Source organism: Pogona vitticeps, chromosome 5 (assembly GCF_051106095.1).
Source record: "Pogona vitticeps strain Pit_001003342236 chromosome 5, PviZW2.1, whole genome shotgun sequence".
Taxonomy (NCBI): Eukaryota; Metazoa; Chordata; class Lepidosauria; order Squamata; family Agamidae; genus Pogona; species Pogona vitticeps.
Window position 1 is genome coordinate 88946767 of NC_135787.1, and position 18011 is coordinate 88964777.

Below are 18011 nucleotides of genomic sequence, written 5' to 3' on the forward strand. Positions count from 1 at the left end.
TTATAGATCACAGAAGTCTAGACAATGTGTCATTTTCAAAAGAACTCAGTAGAAGTTGTTTATTGTTACAGGTGATGAAGGTACAATCAATGTCATTAACTCTTAACAAAACAACCTTCCTTTCTATTCTCTACCACCTTCCCAAATTCTCTCTCAACTCCAAACTCCCGAATCACCAATCTAATTTCCTCCTCCTCCTGCAGAGAATCTTATATCTCATGACTCAGCCTCTCCAGCACTCTCATTGGTCCATGCAGATAGCATATGAATATTCATGACCTGGGCGGAGGCCACAGTGTCTTCTTCATGGGCTGTGCCTATGGGCTGAACCTGGATGGGCATAGGCAAGCAGGGGGCAGACCCTGATTTCCTGGGCAAGTACAGTCTGTGGTTGCAGGAATGCTTCTTGCACGTGTACAGTTTGTTCACTTTACCACAATTTCAATTCCAGTAAGGCTGCTTCCCTTTTCTTGTCTGGACAACTGGTTATATCCAGTCTTCTTCCCTTTTCCTAACTGAACAAACAAGTCAACCAGCTCACATTTAGAACTTCCATCTGTGGTTTCCTGCTGACATAAAAACATTATTCGTTGCAACACTGCAGATTTGTATCAGGCTCACCATCCCATCTTCCCCTGCAAGTCTCCACCTTCTTTTCTGGCCTGGGGTGCTGGTCTTTTTTTCTGGCCTGGGGTGCTGGTCACTCATAACAGTATGGGTCAATTCAAAGTATTTTTTTCTGATCACACAATGCAAAGAGCAGTTGAAATCATTCCAGCCCTTTGTGCTCCCAACACAGCTTTTTTCCCTCTGCCCCTGGGGGCCTCTACTTTTTTCAAGCCACAACAGTTTGAACAGACTTTTCCCCATGTGACCAGTTGGTTTGTTCTTGTAACAATGGCTGAATGTGGTGTTTCCGTGACATAGGCAGTTGGGGCATGAAGTTCAGATCCACAGGAATACCCACCACCTCATTCTTTTCTCCTGATAATCTGCTGAATTAAAAAAAATTAAAATAGGTAATTAGCATTAGATCACCTCTGGATGTGAATATTTTTTAAAAAATACCAACAAAACAGAAACAACACAGACAACATAAAATGCCTTCCTATGTATTTCTGTACACATTAAGAAGAAGTTTGAAACACTGATACCTTCTCCGAAACACTGTACAATCCATTCAAAACCAAATAGCTTTACAGTGAACTATTAAAGGATTGGCAGAAGTGGAACCAGAGGAAGGAAGAAAAGAAGGGGGTCTGTGGGCTGAAGAATGAATCATATTGCATCAAGTGTGAACATTAAACTCCCAAATGTATCTGCAGCTTTTGTGTGATCACTGACTATGAATTCAGCCATAATACAGGTCACAGATCAAACTGCAGTCCAAGTTAAGTCATGTCAGGAACAGAATGGAAAGAGAAAAGGGAAGAATTGTAAGGATTAGGGGTGTTAAGAAACTGCATTATATTGAATCAGACCATTGGTCTATATAGCCCTGCATTTTTTCGTTTGGCTTTCTGGGGTTTCAATATCTCTCCTATGAAGAATACTAGATAACCTTGCCTCTACAGTTGTAAATGAGAGATCTTCCCATGTAACCGTCTCACAGGACTTTTGTGAGTACTATGGGTGCTGCCTTTAGCAATTAGGATGATACGTTAGATATAAAATAAATCAAAAAGTAAATGTGCTTTCATTTAATTCAATATCATTTCATTTCCTATTAGTTTATTATATTTCATTGAAATACATTTCATTTGCTACTATCCATGGATTGAGCAAGACATGCCAAATGGAGTTCCAGAAACAATCTTTGCTAACTCCCAAGTCCCCCCCCCATCACTTTTTTATTTCAAAAGATGAAAGAACATCCTTTGGAAAATATGCAGGCAACATGTTCATAGAGCTTTTTGGTCCAGCTTTCCCTCCTAAGATTGCTACTCCAAGAAAAGAGTTTGTAAATAGGAAGATAGCTTTCTAGTCTGCATTCAGTGGAGCAGACATGGCAACATTAGTTTACCTGAGTGGCTTAAGTGTGTATATGTTTCTCCATTGTACATGTACCCATCCACACCTTTTCTTCACTATTTCATTAAGTCCAAAACAGCCTGTCACATTCTCCTCGTGCCCCCTGTTTACTATCCTCAAACAAAAACTCATGTTGTCTTCTTTCTTTACTGCCACCAGTGGATAGCTTCAATCCACAATATAAATGACATATGTCTGAACACTTGTCATGTGAACAAAATAGAACTTATTTATTGAAGTGAAGCAGAATGAATAATGACCAAAGGCCTTAAAGTATTCAGTGTACACAAGCATTTCGTCATTAGTTCCCTCAGTATATAGTTTTCTCAGCTTACAATCTCATTATCATCCTCTCTACCTATTTCTCTAACCAGCCCTATCTGACTCCTCCTTCTCCAGCCAAGCCTCATGTAGCTGCTGACTCCACCTCTCCAGCCCTCTCATAGGTTCATGTAAATCAGCTCATGAATATCAGTGACCTGAGTGACATGAGCAATCACCACACTCCTCCCCCTTACAAAATTTCCTGTTAGAGTAGTGCCCACCTCATCAATTTGTTGTTGTTGGATCGAATAGTCCTTAGCCATAAAAGTGGGGAATGGTTGGTGGATAACACAAAATATCTCTCCCAAATATAAGGTTTCAGTTTTTGCAATGTCCATACAATGGTTAGGCACTTCTTCTCAATCGTGGATAAATGCTTCTCGCCCACCTGCGGTTTCTTGCTGATTAAGGTCACTGGATGATGGTTTCCATTGTTGTCAGCTTGGCTCAGCACGGCTCCCAGCCCAATGTTGGATGCATTTGTGAAGATTACAAATTCACGTTGGAAGTCTGCTGCCCTCAGAACTGGACCAGATGTCAATGCAGTCTTTAATTTGTTAAAGGCTTCCTCACTGTTGGCCATCCAATGGATTTTCTCAAAATTTTTTTAATTGGATTAGACAAAGGGGTGGCTACATCTCTGAAATTAGGCACAAAATGTTGATAGGAGCCTGCTAACCCTAGAAAAGCTCTTTTTTTTCTTGGATGTTGGAGTGGACCACTTATTAATAGCCTCTATTTTAGACCATTAACTCAGTGTCCTGGGTAGGTGGGGCTCATCAGCCTTGGATGGCAAAATCTGGAGCTGGAGTCCCAGAGGCAGTTCGTGTCATTCTGGCTATAGCCCCTGGGTATCTGGTGACAAATGGGCTATAGGTCTCAGTAGACCCTGTTGAGGGACCAGGACAGGCTGCTGCAAAGCTACTGGAACAATGTAAACATAAAACTTGGACTCTCACCAAAAATCGAGAAATTATGAAATGTTATTATGAGGCAAACTCAACAGCCCGTGGTTTTCAAAAAAGAATAATGAAATTTGGAAAAGGAAACACCCAAGTACTGACATAACTGAACAATGATTAATGGACCAGAAAAGGTTTATCACCCAGAGTAAAGTGTTTTCAGAACTGGAATGGCAAGAACTAGAAAAGGTGGCAAAATCAACACAGAATAATGACCATAATATGGAAGACAAATGGAGTGTAGAGGTAGACACAATTGTGGAAAAAAATAGCAGTAGAGGAACAACATATGGAACAACCCAGAAATTGCGAGTTGACAGAATGACAAACATCTCTTAAGGAAAAATTAGTAACCTATATTAGCCAGAACACAGAAAGACAAAGGCTCTCCAATTTGCACCAATTACAAAGTAAATCAGTAAAGGATCTACTGAATGATGCAAATGTAGTCATCAGAACAACCCCAATCAACATGCTAAAGGAGACAAACCAGCTCATGCATAGCACAGCTATGGGATGTGGTTACAAGCTGCAAACCCCCCAGAAAACTCAAGGCAACCCAAAATGGAACATTTGGCTGGAAAGAAAAATAAACAAATTATGTGTAGACAATAGCAACTTAAAATATTTAAAACTTAAAAATTAAAAATTAAAAGTCAGACTATGCAAAATATATGACCAAGAAAGGAAAACAATTGTTGAAACTATGGAAGAATCAAAACAGCGGGTAACAGCCACAGCAATGGAAATTTAAAGATATGAAGTGCACCTGAAACAATATAGAGAAAACACTCAAACTGAACATGCATCACACACTACATCCCAAAAGTGATGTGGACAGGTTATATTTACCACAAAAAACTTGAGGCCATTGATTACTGCAAATAAATGAGGTAGTTGAGGAAGAAAAAAGAAGCCTAAATGATTTTATCAGTATAAGCAGAGAAAAATTACTGAAAGCAGTGAAAATGGAAAATACTTTGAAAAGAACAGAAACAAAGGCTCAATATAAGAAACAACAATTTGAAAATAAATTTAATAGCTGGACAAATAAACCACTACATGGACAACACCTGAGAAATATTGATGGAAAGCATGATCTTAATTCAACATGGGCATGGCTAAAACTGTGGACCCTTAAAAAGAAATCGAAGGCTTGATTTTTGCTGCACAAGAACAAGCACTCCAAACTAACATGATGAAAGCTAAGATCCGAGGAGTTAGTGCTATCATCAAATATTGATTTTGTCAAGAAAAAGATGAAACTGTGTCACACCTATCTGTGAATGTCCAAAGATTGCACAGATTACGAAGTTAGACATGATAGAGTGGCAAAGTTAGTGCACTGGTTATTATGCAAAAATATAATTTGGCAGCTTCCAAAAAACCCCTGTGAACATCAGGTAGAGAAGGTGTCAGAAAATGAGGAAGTCAAGATCTTGTGGGGTTTCTGGATCCAAACGGACAGACACCTTGAACATAACACACCAGACAAAGTAGTAATAGAACAAAGAAATGTCCAGATCACTGACATTGCAATTCCAGGGGATGCCAGAGTTGAAAAAAAAGAACTGGAAAACCTAACAAAGTACAGAGACCTGGAAATCTAAATATCTCATCTCTGGAATAAACACACTTCAGTAGTCCGCATATCATTGGGGCTTTGAGAACAATATAAAGAAATTTCACTCAGGGAGGCGGAGCTTTGTCATGGTGCAGCCAGCAGCTGCTGGGAACAGCTCCTGGGAAAAGCTTGAACCTCCAGGTCTGGGGTCCCTCTAGAAATGGGGGAATTGAAGGGAGACCAGGAGAGATCTCTCTGAAGCAGTTGGTGAGTGCCAGAAGGAAGAAGATTGGGTGGCAAGCTGATTTTTCTTCCCTCTGAAAATTCACCCGATCGGAGACGGGAGCCATTTTTGCAGAATAGCTGTGAGTAACTCCAACCCCACCCCCGAGGAGAGGAGATCAAGAAATAGAGCTGAAAATATACAATAACAAAGTAAGTTGAAGCCTCTGATTTATGAATAACCTCATGAAGATGAAAAAGAAATTAGAATGAAAATACTTGCCTGAAAGAAGATAAGGAGCGGTGAGTCTTGCTTGCCAGCCTGCTTCTTCAAAACAAAACGAAACTGACTTTCAAACAGCAGGCTGGCTTAAGGTCGAACTGAGAGACAGTGAATCAGAAAAATCTTGTGTTTCTGGAAGAGAAAATACAACTGGACAGGCTTTAAGGGACTGAAATTTTATGAATGCTGTTTAATCTGGATCTTTCTCCCTAGAATGTGTGGGACTCTGATAATAAAATCTTGCTTTCGGAGAAGGAGGATTAAGCTTTTGGAAGTAAGAAAACAGATTGTGAACCATCAGTGTGATGACACAATTGGCTAGATTGAGGAGCTGGGAAAACCAGGATGGGAGTTTGATGAATGGGACTTTGATAACAGAATCTTACTGGGATGTAGAAGGAGGAATAAACCTTCGGAAGCAAGAAAACAGACTGTGAATCATCAGCGAGACGAACGCAACTGAATAGACTGAGGAGCTAGGAAAACCAGGAGTGGAATTTTGATGGATTATAACGATATCTATTGGAGAGACTGACTTCCTGTGTCCACTGTTTAGTCTGGACTTTTTCTTGGCTGGACTGTGTGGGACTCTGATAATACTGTCATGGTTGTAATTTAAATTGTTGGGCTAAAAGTTGAGCTATATATTAAATATCTGGGTAAGGAGGGGAGGAAATACTTAGGGAAGGTTTGGTTGATGATGGGTTTGGTTTGTTAATAAAATAGTGGAAACTAAAGAGTATTATTTATACAGACCATACTGATTGGAAAGATGGAAATGGCCTTTGAAAAATTTGAATATCAACTGCTGGGGATTTGCCAGATAAAGAATGGCAGGTTACCATACAAATGATAATAATAACAGGTTTTCAGCAGGTAAATGAGCGTCTCAGCCAGATGGAAGATTTGATGAAAGAGAAATCATCAGATGTTAAACAACAGTTAAAGGAAACTGTACTAACTCCAGAACTGTTTTTATTGAGTGTGATGCCAGGTAACAGGTAAATGGGATTAAGAGTCACCCTGTGAGCTATTTAGCTACAACAGTCTGAAATGTGGTGTTAAAAATTGGATTACTGTCCTGTATTAATCCCTATCTTCCAAAAACTGGAAGAAAACAGAGTCACGGAGATGAGAGAAGTGTACTGAGAAAATATGGGAAGTGATAGAAATGGATACTTTTTCAGGCGTGCTGAATGTATGTCCAAGACAGAAGGAAATTGAAAGAGAGGATGTATTTTACAATTGGTTTCAGTTTCCTGATAGTGTTGGAGTAACTTAGATTTAAACTAAAAGATAAATGTAAACTGATAGTTAGAGGGTAATCAAACAGTTAAAAAAGTAAAAAGTTGATTTTTTAAAATTGAAAAATGAATAGATTGGATGCTTGTATACTTAATATGAATAGATTGGATGATTGTATATTCTGTATTCTCCTATCCTTAAAACCCTTTCCCCATCCCTTCCACTTCCTTTTACCTTTTGTATTCCCTACCATATTCCTGGTAGTTTCAAAATAAAATATTAATAATAATAAAAAAAGAAATTTCACTCAGTACTACAAGCAGTTGCAGATCTCAGAAATCACACCACCATCAGAGCTACAAAAAACTGCAATTTTACGAACAGCATACATCAAGGGTCTCAAACTCAGTTAACCTGGGGGCCGCTGGAGGCAGAGTCTGGGTGAGGCCGGGCCACATCAGATTTTTCGCCAAGCGGAGCAAGAGCTCGAGGAAGCTGCCCAGGAATTTCCTTAGCCCGGCTGGGGCTCCAAGGAGGAGGAGGAAGAGTAGGGGCACGTGAGCACTTGTAGCCCGCCACAACCTCCTCCAGCTCATTCTTCACTACCACCACCAGCAGCAGGACAAAGAAGTGGAGAAGGGAGGGAGCGCCGGCATCCGCATAGCTGGGGGGGAAGGCATGACATAAAATTTTAAAAAAACCTTCACAGAATTTGCCTTGCCAAAGGAAAAAAGCCCACCAGTACCCCTGAAATTAAACAGAATGGGGCAGGAGGCCCCACAGGTGCACGCACGCACACGCACACAAACACACAGAGGTCTGGCAACCTTCCTGAGAGCCCCCTCAAAAAAAGGTGCACTCAGCAGCAGCAGCTACCCCCACCACAACAGAGGAGCAAACTTTGCGTGGCAAGCCCAGGCAGCCTCGAGCCGAGGCGGCTGAAGCAGGACAAAGAGGAGGAGGAAACACCACCGGGTGCTGAGGCAGCTGCTGGCTGGGCTGGTGCTGGGGGTGCCAAGAAAGAGAACCAGAGAGCCACTTCCCTGGAAGAGGCAGCGGTGGCGGCAGCTGCTGTTGGCGACTTGGAAGTGCTGTTCGAGGACGGGCCGGGAGCGAGCTCCGCTCTCAGGCATTGCTCGGCAGCGGCTCGGGCGCTCGGGGAAAAGGGCTGGCAGAATGCCTAAGTCTCTGGCTGTCCCCAAGACAGCGCCACTTGCACCTTCCATCTGGAACTGCAGCGTGCCAGCTGGCAGACAGGCTGCAGTTCTGGATGGAGGATGCAAGAGGCACTGTCTTGGGAGAGAGCCGGCGAGCGAGGCAAGGCTTTTTTGACTCTTTACAGCAGACGACACCTGGGCGCTTCAGGGGCAGGCAAGGCAGGGGCCACAAACTATCATCCGGCGGGCTCCAAATGGCCCCCGGGCCGCATGTTTGAGACCCCTGGCATACATACTGTGTCGATATTTAAAAGATACTTAGGTGTTTGGTTAAAACTTGTATCTGTTATATAGTACTAGTCAATGTTTTTATCATTTTGACTGTGCTTGGAGTTTTTGAATAATAATACTCTATATCTTTTTTCTATATGAGAACCAACAGTCAGAAAGCAGAAAAGGAAAGGGTCGGAATCTATTACAACAGACACCCAAGCAGACAGACTATTTGTTAATGCAGTTTATTACTGATGGTGTTGATATTTTTCTGACATCTTGATGACAAAGTTTGATCGAATGCCACCAGTGCTCTTTTGACTGATTTTCTAGAGGAGTTCTGTTCCTCTGGCAAGCGTTATTTGTTTCATTTTGGGGACAGATATTAGTGCCATGGTGCTTTCTATGAGGTTCATTTCTGCATCAGATGATCCTGGTAAGAATCTTTTAGAGAACACACAAATATTTTTAAATTTTTAAAGAAAAAGCTCCCAAAATAAAAATTTAGCATGGAAATGGATTAAGCCTCCCCCTCCAAATAAGAGTTTTGAGGGAACGTAATTTTTAATGACTGGGCGAAAAGCAGTGTCGTTTGAACACATATCCTAGTAAGTCCTCTTCCATGACCAACCCACAGGGATGGAATTTTGTCAGAGTTGGATAAACTTTTTTATTTGCCACACATACAGAAAAATGGGTTGCTTTGTTGTTTGTCACCTGAGCCTAGGTCTGGACTCAGTATATCTGGGATAATAATTATTACCTGAGATAGTAGGAACCACTGTCTTATTTGATGTTTTTATTTGGAAATAATAAAGCTGCAATCTCAAAAGCTGAATACATGTTAATAATCTCATTAATATCGATCCTTTTAGCAGTTATAAGTTTTCTGCCTAATATGCCTTCCCCCACCCATTTAATGAATGTGTTCACAAATGAGAAGCAGTAGCTGGGGGGAATGGGTTAAGGCTCAATATTCTTAAAAGAAAAAATTCAACTGAAATTGGGGAACAGCATTTAATGGGAAAAATGGGATTCAAACTTGTCCTGGATCTTTCAGTCTGAAGTCATAATTCATTACTATGAATTACTACATCATCACTACACCACACTGCATTTTGTACATTATTTTAAATTAATGCTATACGGTATCAGATCATTTTGACCCATATTTGGGCAGCTGGGAGGAGAATGTGCACCCACCCTACAGAATGCAATTTGCCCTGAACACTATAGCAATGAGGAAGCAAATTTCTGGATATCATCAAAAAAAGAAGTTATTTTTCTGCCTGTCCCTACAAAGTTCACAATGACCAGAGAATTCTGAAGTACCTCAGGAAGATTCAGATCTCAGGATTCTGCCATAATACGTAAAGTGGTATCAAATATTAAATGTGTGATTTAGATACACTCAAAGATTGTGTGCATGATATAAAGACAAAGAAAGCAAGAAACCCCCATGTCATAAACTTCATCTATGACCCATATGAAGCTTAATAGGACTGTCTTAACCTGCTTCTTCTCCGTCACTGGTGTAATAATGTACATGGACATTTTCAGTATCTCAGCTGTCAAGAGTTGCTGGCTGTGATGATATGTCATGCCAGCTTAAGGGAATCTGATAACTGTGTATCCTGATAATATGCCTGAGCAAAGGACAGGGAAGAATTCACATAATTCCTATAGGATTACAGGGCATATTGTTTGCTAGATTTGACAGTTTCTAAATATCAAAAGAACCCATTTGTATACTGATTTTGAACAGAGTATCTTTAATTGTGTATTATCAGAGCAAGTGGAATAATCTCAAAGACTGTATTCCTAAGAAACAAATGGAATGATTCCCTGCTGTTATCAGCAAGATTCAGTTCAGTCTTAGCTGCTGGAATGAACTTTGTATTACTCTTATTACTGTAACAGTAATACAAAGTAAACTGTAATAAGAGAATCAATCTTGCACTGCAAGGAAGCAATCCTAGCAACAATTTCCTATTTATGATTTCTTAGCAATCATAGCATCAAATGAATGCAGCCACTGATAGTTCTTTTTCATTACTGCAATAAATTTGTTATATCTGTGTCTGAGGAGAAATCACATCTTGAGGGTGATATCCAGAATGCACACCTTTTTACTTATTATTTGAATCTTCAAAAAAAACTCTTCCAATTTATGAATGTGGGATATTGTGCTTCTGTACCCACAATTCAAAAAGCCAGAAAATGGCCGAATATTGCTGTACAATATCGTGCCCTCATTACCAGCAGGAAAAAGGATGGCAAGCTTTACATTGCATAGGGCAGCCTGAATGTTGATAATGCCAGTGGTAGTAGTCAAGATGGTCTACAGCAGTGGTCCCCAAGTTGGGCCTCCAGATGTTCTTGAACTTCAAATTCCAGAAATCCTGGCCAGCAGAGGTGGTGGTGAAGGCTTCTGGGAGTTGTAGTCCAAGAACATCTGGAGACCCAAGGTTGGGAACCACCAGTCTACAGGATACCCTCTTCTGCTCACTACCATTCAGACTTGTTGAAAAAGAGCCCTGACAATTGCTTGGCATTTGGTGAGAAGTGGTGAACTGATGAAAAAGGGAGTCTGCTTCTGGAATTTTCTCTTGCATGGCATCACTCTGTGAATGGTAGTGGTCCTGGGGAACTCCTGTTCAACGCCTTGACCATTAGCCTGTGGGGTTCCATGATCCCCCATACTATTTCACATCTACATGAGAAACCTGAAAGAAGCTGTCCAGAATTTTTGTGGTCTGGTACTATTACTGTGCTGAGGACACCCAACTCCATCTAGTTTTTAAGATAATCCAGGAGGCCCTTCTCTCATTCTCTCAGGCCCCAGTGTGTGGCCCCCTCCCCATCTCACCATAAAATCTACAAGGGATGAAATATGCTATTTAAATGTAACTTTGCCTTCAGGCCTCATTTAATCCAAAGTTAGCATTTTTTTTAGAAACTGGAAGTGACCAGCCCATCACTTCCTATTTCTTTCTAGTACATGTGTTGCATTTAAATGGCAAGTTATAAGATCTTTCACGGCCACATCATTTGAACAAAGATTAATGTTATATTTATTAGTTAGTTCAGGACTGGGAGGCTTTGGCTCTCTGTGTGTATTGGAGTCAGAATACCTTGGAGTTGGAGCCAAAATACTGGACTCAATTGATTTGAAGTTCATGAAGGAATACTGGTGTTTTTCACACTGAATTTTTTAAATGTTGAAACAGAAAACACATAATGACTGTAAGGCTGTTTTTATTATTGCATTTCTACAGTCTAAGAGAATACTATAAATTTTAGGGTGAAATTGGTAGGGTGGGCCTGGGTGAACTCACACTGGGGTCTGAGAAATTTTCAGTGTCAAAGAAAACATTTAATTTCTTCCTGGCCACACATATTTAGCTCCTGCCTATGAAAATATTTTAAATTCTATTTTAATAATAATAATAATAATAATAATAATAATAATAATAATAATAATAATAATAATAATAATAATAATAATAATAATAATAATAATAATAATAATATAAGCAGCTCACTCATTTTTCCCTTTGCGGCTTTAAATAATCTCAAACCATGGTTTACTAAGTTTACTTATGAGTAAGTTTACCAATTTGCATGATTTCATATAATTTTTAGATGTTATACTCCCCAAATCACTGTCCATTCATAGCCCCCATCTGTGTCCACAGGCAACACCACAGAAACCATGGGTCTTCCAGTGCATGACTTTGAAGTGGTGCAAAAACATGGATCTGATGCACACATCCTCATGGATCTATGTTATTTTTAACTAGGATGATCCCTAAACCACTGTCCAGCCATTGGCCCCATTTATGCTCATAGATTAAAATACAGAAATCATGACTCCAGACATATTCTGATTGGGCAAAATGATATGCTATGCAAATACTTCAATCATTTAGAATGTTCACATTTCTATGACATGTGCATTGTATGATAGACACAGGTTACTCATTTTTGCTCTAATGAGAGTTCAGGCTTGACTTGATTAAGCATCCACTTTTCTCCTTTTTGCCATATTTAATATCTATACCAAACTACATTTCAAATGACTTGACTTTTGTCCCTGTTGTCACATTCCCAGGGGTTACAGTACAACAGCAGAGTCCAATAAACCAGTCCTATGTCAGAAATTCAGAGAAGGCAGAGCCAATATCCAAATACCAAAGCCAACTCACACAACGTAGTCCAGGGTCAAAGTCCAAAGCCAAGGGTCCAGAGAACAAGGTTCAAGGTAGTCAGGAGCATGGATGCAAGCCAGAGGTTCAACTTGTTGCTTCCACAGACTTCCAGCTGTCTGAGAGTTGCTTATATAGTAAAAACAGTCCTTGAACTGCTGGAAGCCTTTTCATCCTGTCAGAACTCAGGGCTAGTTGATCGGATGTTTCTGTCATAAGTCTTCCCTGAAGCCTGGCCCTCAGCCTATCTACTGGGGGAGGAGAATCTGGAGGCAATTCAGCTGTTTGTGTTTCTAATTGCTCAGCATTCTCCTCAGCTACAGTTAACCCCTCAGGTTCCGGATCTTTGGCTGCACTCATGACACCTGTCTTTCTTGCTTTGACATAGTATGCATGATTTTAACCTTGCTTTCCAGTGACATTCTTTGCTAACTCCAACCTCTTCCTCCCTTTTTTTCAAATTCAAGAAGCAAAGGGACATATTTTGGAAAAATATGTACCCAACATATCCGTAGAGGATTTGGTCCAATACAGCTTTTCTTCTTCAGCTTGCCTAACTCAAAGGGATATGAAATTTGGAACATAGCTTTCCAGTCTGCATTTGGTGGAGCAGGCATAGCAACATTAGTTTAATCTAGAGGTTAAAAGGTGTGTATTAGAGATGGGCATGAATTTTGGTTCAGAGGTTCATGACATTTCATCTGCATTGAACCAAAGGGTTGCGCATTCGCTTCTCTCCAGTGGCTCCCCCACTCATCAGGTGACATGTGCTGCTTTTCTCCTGCTCTTTGCACAGTCTTCCCTTCTCCATCTCCTCCAGCACCTGCCTACTCAAAGGCAGTGCTGCCTCCTCATCTGAGTGGGTTGCTTTTGAAGGAGGTGGAGAAGGGAAGTGCATGCTCCTGCTGCAACTGGACACTTGTGCAAAGAGCAGGAGAAAAGCAGCATGTGCCAGCTAGTGAGTTGAGGAGCCAACAGGGGTGGTGGAAGTGAGTGGCATAAACATCTGAAACGAGGTTCATGCCCATCTCTAGTGTGTATGTTCCTCCACTGTATGTGTTGTACCTACTCACATCTTTGCTTCACTATTTCATTCAGTCCAAAACAGCCCTTCAAATTATTCTAGCACAGAGGGACTACAGACATGTCCAAGCAGTTCTCGCTTCTTTTTTTCTTTTTTACATTTCCTTTTCCTTTTTATTATTATTATTTATAAAATCCATCCATGCTTGTTTAACATCTTGTCACCTGGGTTCAGCTTATAATCATTTGTTAATACAGCTACAATACATATTAAGCTCTTAATCTCTACAATGTGCCTCTAACCATTGATAAAAAAAGTTCCATGTTTGATAATATTCTGCATCTTCCTTTCCTTTGATTTTCAGTGTGAGTCTATCCATTTCGGTGCAGTCCAATATCTTTCCAATTATTTCTTGATCTGTAGGTGTTTCTTCATTCTTCCAGTATTGTGCGAATATAACCCTTGTGGCTGTTAAAATATGCAGTATTAAATATACATTTTGTTTATCAACACTTTCTGGTGTTATACCTAATAGAAAGAGTTCTGGCTTAAAATTTACATGCTTTTTAATTATTTTAACAATATGTATTTTTTCCCAAAATATTTGTTGCTTTATCACAGGTCCACCAAAGTTGATAATAAGTTCCAGTTTTTTATGACATTTCCAGCATTTACTTGACCTATTACTAGAGTTCTGTTACTATGTGTAGAGTTCGTGTCTTCTTTTGGTATTAGGGTGATATAAGCCTCTAGCCTTGTCTTAGGTACTTTAGCTTCTAATAGAACTGCGTTGCAGACCTCTTTTATTGGTAGGCTTAATATATCTTGGAAGGATTTATAAAATTCCACTGCTAATCCGTCTGGTCCTGGGGTCTTATCATTTTTTGTTTTTTAATGGCTTCTGTTTCTTCCATCATTGTTATTTTCTCATTTAAGAGACTTTTAATGTTTTCTGGTACTTTAGGGAGGTTTGCTTTTTTGATATATTGTATTGTTTTTTCAAGGGAAAATTCTTGGGTATCACACAGATTAGCATAATATTCTTTAGTTATTTTTATTTTCTCTTTTTGATATTGTAAGTCTCCATTTTCATCTTGGAGCTTCCTTATTAATCTTTTTTGTTTTTCTTTTTTCAGTCTATAGGAGAGCCATCTTCCAGGTTTATTGGCATTCTCAAAGAGATTTTGTTTAACACTTTTAACTTGTTGAGCTAATTCTTCTGATTCTATTAAGTTTAATTTATGTTTTACTATCTCCATCCGGTTTTTAAAATTTTTCTTCTGTGGTTCTTTTTGTAGTTCTAGCTCCAGTTTCTTGAATTCTTCCTTCAGTTTTGTAAGTTGTTGGGTTTTTTTCTTTATTCCTTTTGGCTATATATGATATGGCTAATCCTGTGAAATGTGCTTTAGCTGTGTCCCTCTATCCCAAATTGTTTGGAGGGATGTTTCCTCTGTATTATTTTCTTTGAAGAAGAATTCAATTTCTTTTTTAGTTCTTTCCACAAATTCTTTATCCTTCAATATTCTCTGGTTTAAGGTCCATCTTTTCTTTTTCTCTCTCCTTTCCACCACATTTTCATTGGATTATTATCTGCCCAAATATTGGTTTCTATTTCTACTTCCTGTATTTCTGTTTTTAATTCTGAGGATAGCCAGATCATATCTATTCTCAACCAGGATTTATGCCTGTTTGAGTAGAAGGCAAATTGAGAGCTTTGAGTATTTGTTTCTCTCCATATATCTTGTAATCTTAGTTCCTCTGCCATCCAAAAGAAAATTTTTGAAAGTCTTTTCCTTCTCTTCTCCCCTTTTTACCAGCAACAGAGAAGGCCCTCTCCTGTGTCCCCACCAAGTGCACCTGTGAGGATGGTGGGACCAAGGCCTTTCCTAATAATCTTAATACCCAGACAGACTCATAAAGGGAGACATGGTTCTTGAGATAGCTTGGACCTTAGCTGTTTCAGACTTTATAGGTTAGAATTGGCATTATGAATTGTGTCCGGAAACACATCAACAGCCAGTGAAACTGTTGTAATGGGGGGGTTATGTGATCCCTGTAACCAGCCCCAGTTAACAATCTGGAAGCTGCACTTTGGACCCACTGAAGTTTCCAAACACTTTCTAGAGGCAGCCCCACATAAAGTCTGTTACATTAATCCAACCAGGATGTAACTAAGGCATGTATCACTGTGGCCAGATCAGACCTCTCCAGAAACAGGCACAGCTGGAACACTAGTTTTATTGTGCAAAGGCACTCCTGGCCATTGCAAAAACCTGGGCACCCAGGCTCAGAGATTAATCTAAGAGTGCTCCTAAGCTGTGCACCTGCATTTTCAGAGGCAGTGCAACCCCATCCAGCACAGGCTGCATCCCTATTCCTTGATCTGTCTTTTGACTGACCAGGAGAACCTCTGTCTAGTCTGGATTGTTTCATTTTTTTCACCCTCATATAGTCCATTACTGATACCAGACACCGATCTAGAGTCAAAACAGCTTCCTTGGATTTGGATGGCAAGGAGACATAGAGTTGGCTGTCGTCCTCATACTGGTGACACCAAATTCCAAAACTCCAGACAACCTCTCCCAGAACCCTGAGGGACCCCACAGGCCAGATGCCAAGGTGTCAAAAAGAAATTCCCCAGCACCACCTTCTGAGTTCTCTCCTCCACGAAGGAAAAGTGCCACTATAACACAGTGTATCCAAATCCAATCCCAGAGAGATAGATCAGAAAGATACCATGATTGATGGTATTGAAAGCCAATGAAAGGTCCAGCAGAACCAAAAGGGACATGGATGACCTGTCCAGTTCCTGGCATAGGTCATCCATGTGGCTGCAATGAATGTAGATTGGATGGCTCCAACCTCAACAGGGAGGTAGGCTCCTCTTTTGGCACTTAAACCTGAGTATCTCAAGAATTGGTTTTCTGGGGCAGATGGTGAAAAATGCTTTGTTGGCTGGAAAGGCCCATTTGAGCTAATTTATTAGTAAATGCTTTCTGCTTTTACTTCAGTTTTTGGAATACTATTGTTGTAAATAAGACTATGAAATAATAATTTTAAGATCTGATAGCTAGTATCTATCATATTTTGAACCAATTCTGAAGAAGACTAGAATGCACAGAGGTTCATAACATAAACTATAATCATAGAAATCATAGAAAAGTGAAGTTGGAAGGGGCCTACAAGGCCATCAACTCCAACCCCCTGCTCAACGCAGGAATACAATCAAAGCATATCTGCTAGGTGATTATGCCTCCAGTGTTGGAGCACTCACCAACTCCTGAGGTAACTGGTTCCACTGTCGTACTGCTCTAACAGTTAGGAAGTTTTTCCTGATCTTCAGACAACATCTGGCTTCCTTTAACTTGAGCCCATTGTTGCATGTCCTGCGCTCTGGGATGATTGAGAACAGATCCTGCCCCTCCTCTGTATGATAGCCTTTCAAATATTTGAAAAGTGCTACTGGTTCCACTGTCGTACTGCTCTAACAGTTAGATTTAATACATTTCTTGGATAAGGTACCACAGGATGACTTGTTGGTTTTGCTATGAGTTTCAAAGTAATATTTATTTGCAGTTAGTTCTTTTTTTTGAGTAAAAATGATGGAGCAAAGTTACTATTGAAAGGTACTATAACAGTAGGATAGAAATCACTTAATCACTGTGATCAGTCATTTTTTCTAGTTACTTTTAAAAAATTATGTTTAAAGGAAATTCTAGTGAAATTTTGGACATGATTCTTGTACATGTTATGCCTTTCATCATCAAGTTTTTTTGTAAATAAAAGGTAGCAAAAAGTAGCAGCAAAATAATTAACAGCACAATAGGCAACATAATAACTTCCTTTTCTAGGACTGTTAATTATAACATCTTGCTTTTCAAACATAGTAATGAATAATAGTAATTTTTTTTACAAAAATGACTTTCCAAGCTCTTTTTTTTGCTGCAACAAACTAAATGCCTTAGAAAGAATTTTAAACCACTAAGCCCACATACATACTTGAGAGTGCAGTGCATGTTTATGCATTGAATCAAGAATTTGTCATGACTGTGTAAATCTTGACTTTTTTCTTGCTTTCATAGTTCTTTTTTAAAGTTGGATGTTCTGTTAATGTTATTCTAGTATTCTGCTTCTTTGTGCAAGTTCTTGCTTATTTTTTGAATGTGAAATACTATGTATATGATTTTTCTATTGAATAATCAATTTAGAACTCAAATCTGTGGTGTGCCAACAATCCTAAACAAAGAGTCCTTGAACTTGAAATAGCAAGAGAAATCAACAGGAGAAAAAGGCTTAAGGTGAGAACTTGCATTTCCTAAATTGAGGAATGTGCAAGTAGTAGTAAAATACTTTCACTGAGCATACTTTCTAATTCAAAGTTAGACTATTCACTATATAGCATATGTGTGAACAAGTGAGCTTGGACACTCACACTGTTTATTTATTTATTTATTTATTTATTTATTTATTTATTTATTTATTTATTTATTTCCCGCCTATCTACTCGATTAAGACCACTCTAGGCGGCTTGTCTCAAGGATATCTGGCTGGCAAGGGGAGGACTTCTTCTCCAGGGCATTATCCCAGAGTAAGCTCTCCACTGGAGTCAAGAGACAGGTCCAGAAAGATACGAAGAGGAGGAAGGTGGTGAAAAGCCTACCCTACCAAGGAATCTCCTGCCAAGTGGAAAATATTAGGCTGAGGAAGAACTCAGGACA

The 18011-nt window shown here is 39.6% G+C and overlaps 1 long non-coding RNA gene across 1 annotated transcript in view; it reads right to left on the reverse strand.

The window, feature by feature from the left end:
• Positions 1-942: 942 nt before the first annotated feature.
• The window catches only part of LOC144589449 (uncharacterized), a 32772-nt gene continuing 15703 nt past the window's right edge, over positions 943-18011 (reverse strand). Inside the window, exon 2 of the long non-coding RNA XR_013545550.1 lies at positions 943-995. This is a non-coding gene — a long non-coding RNA (uncharacterized LOC144589449). The remainder of the gene's footprint in view (positions 996-18011) is intronic.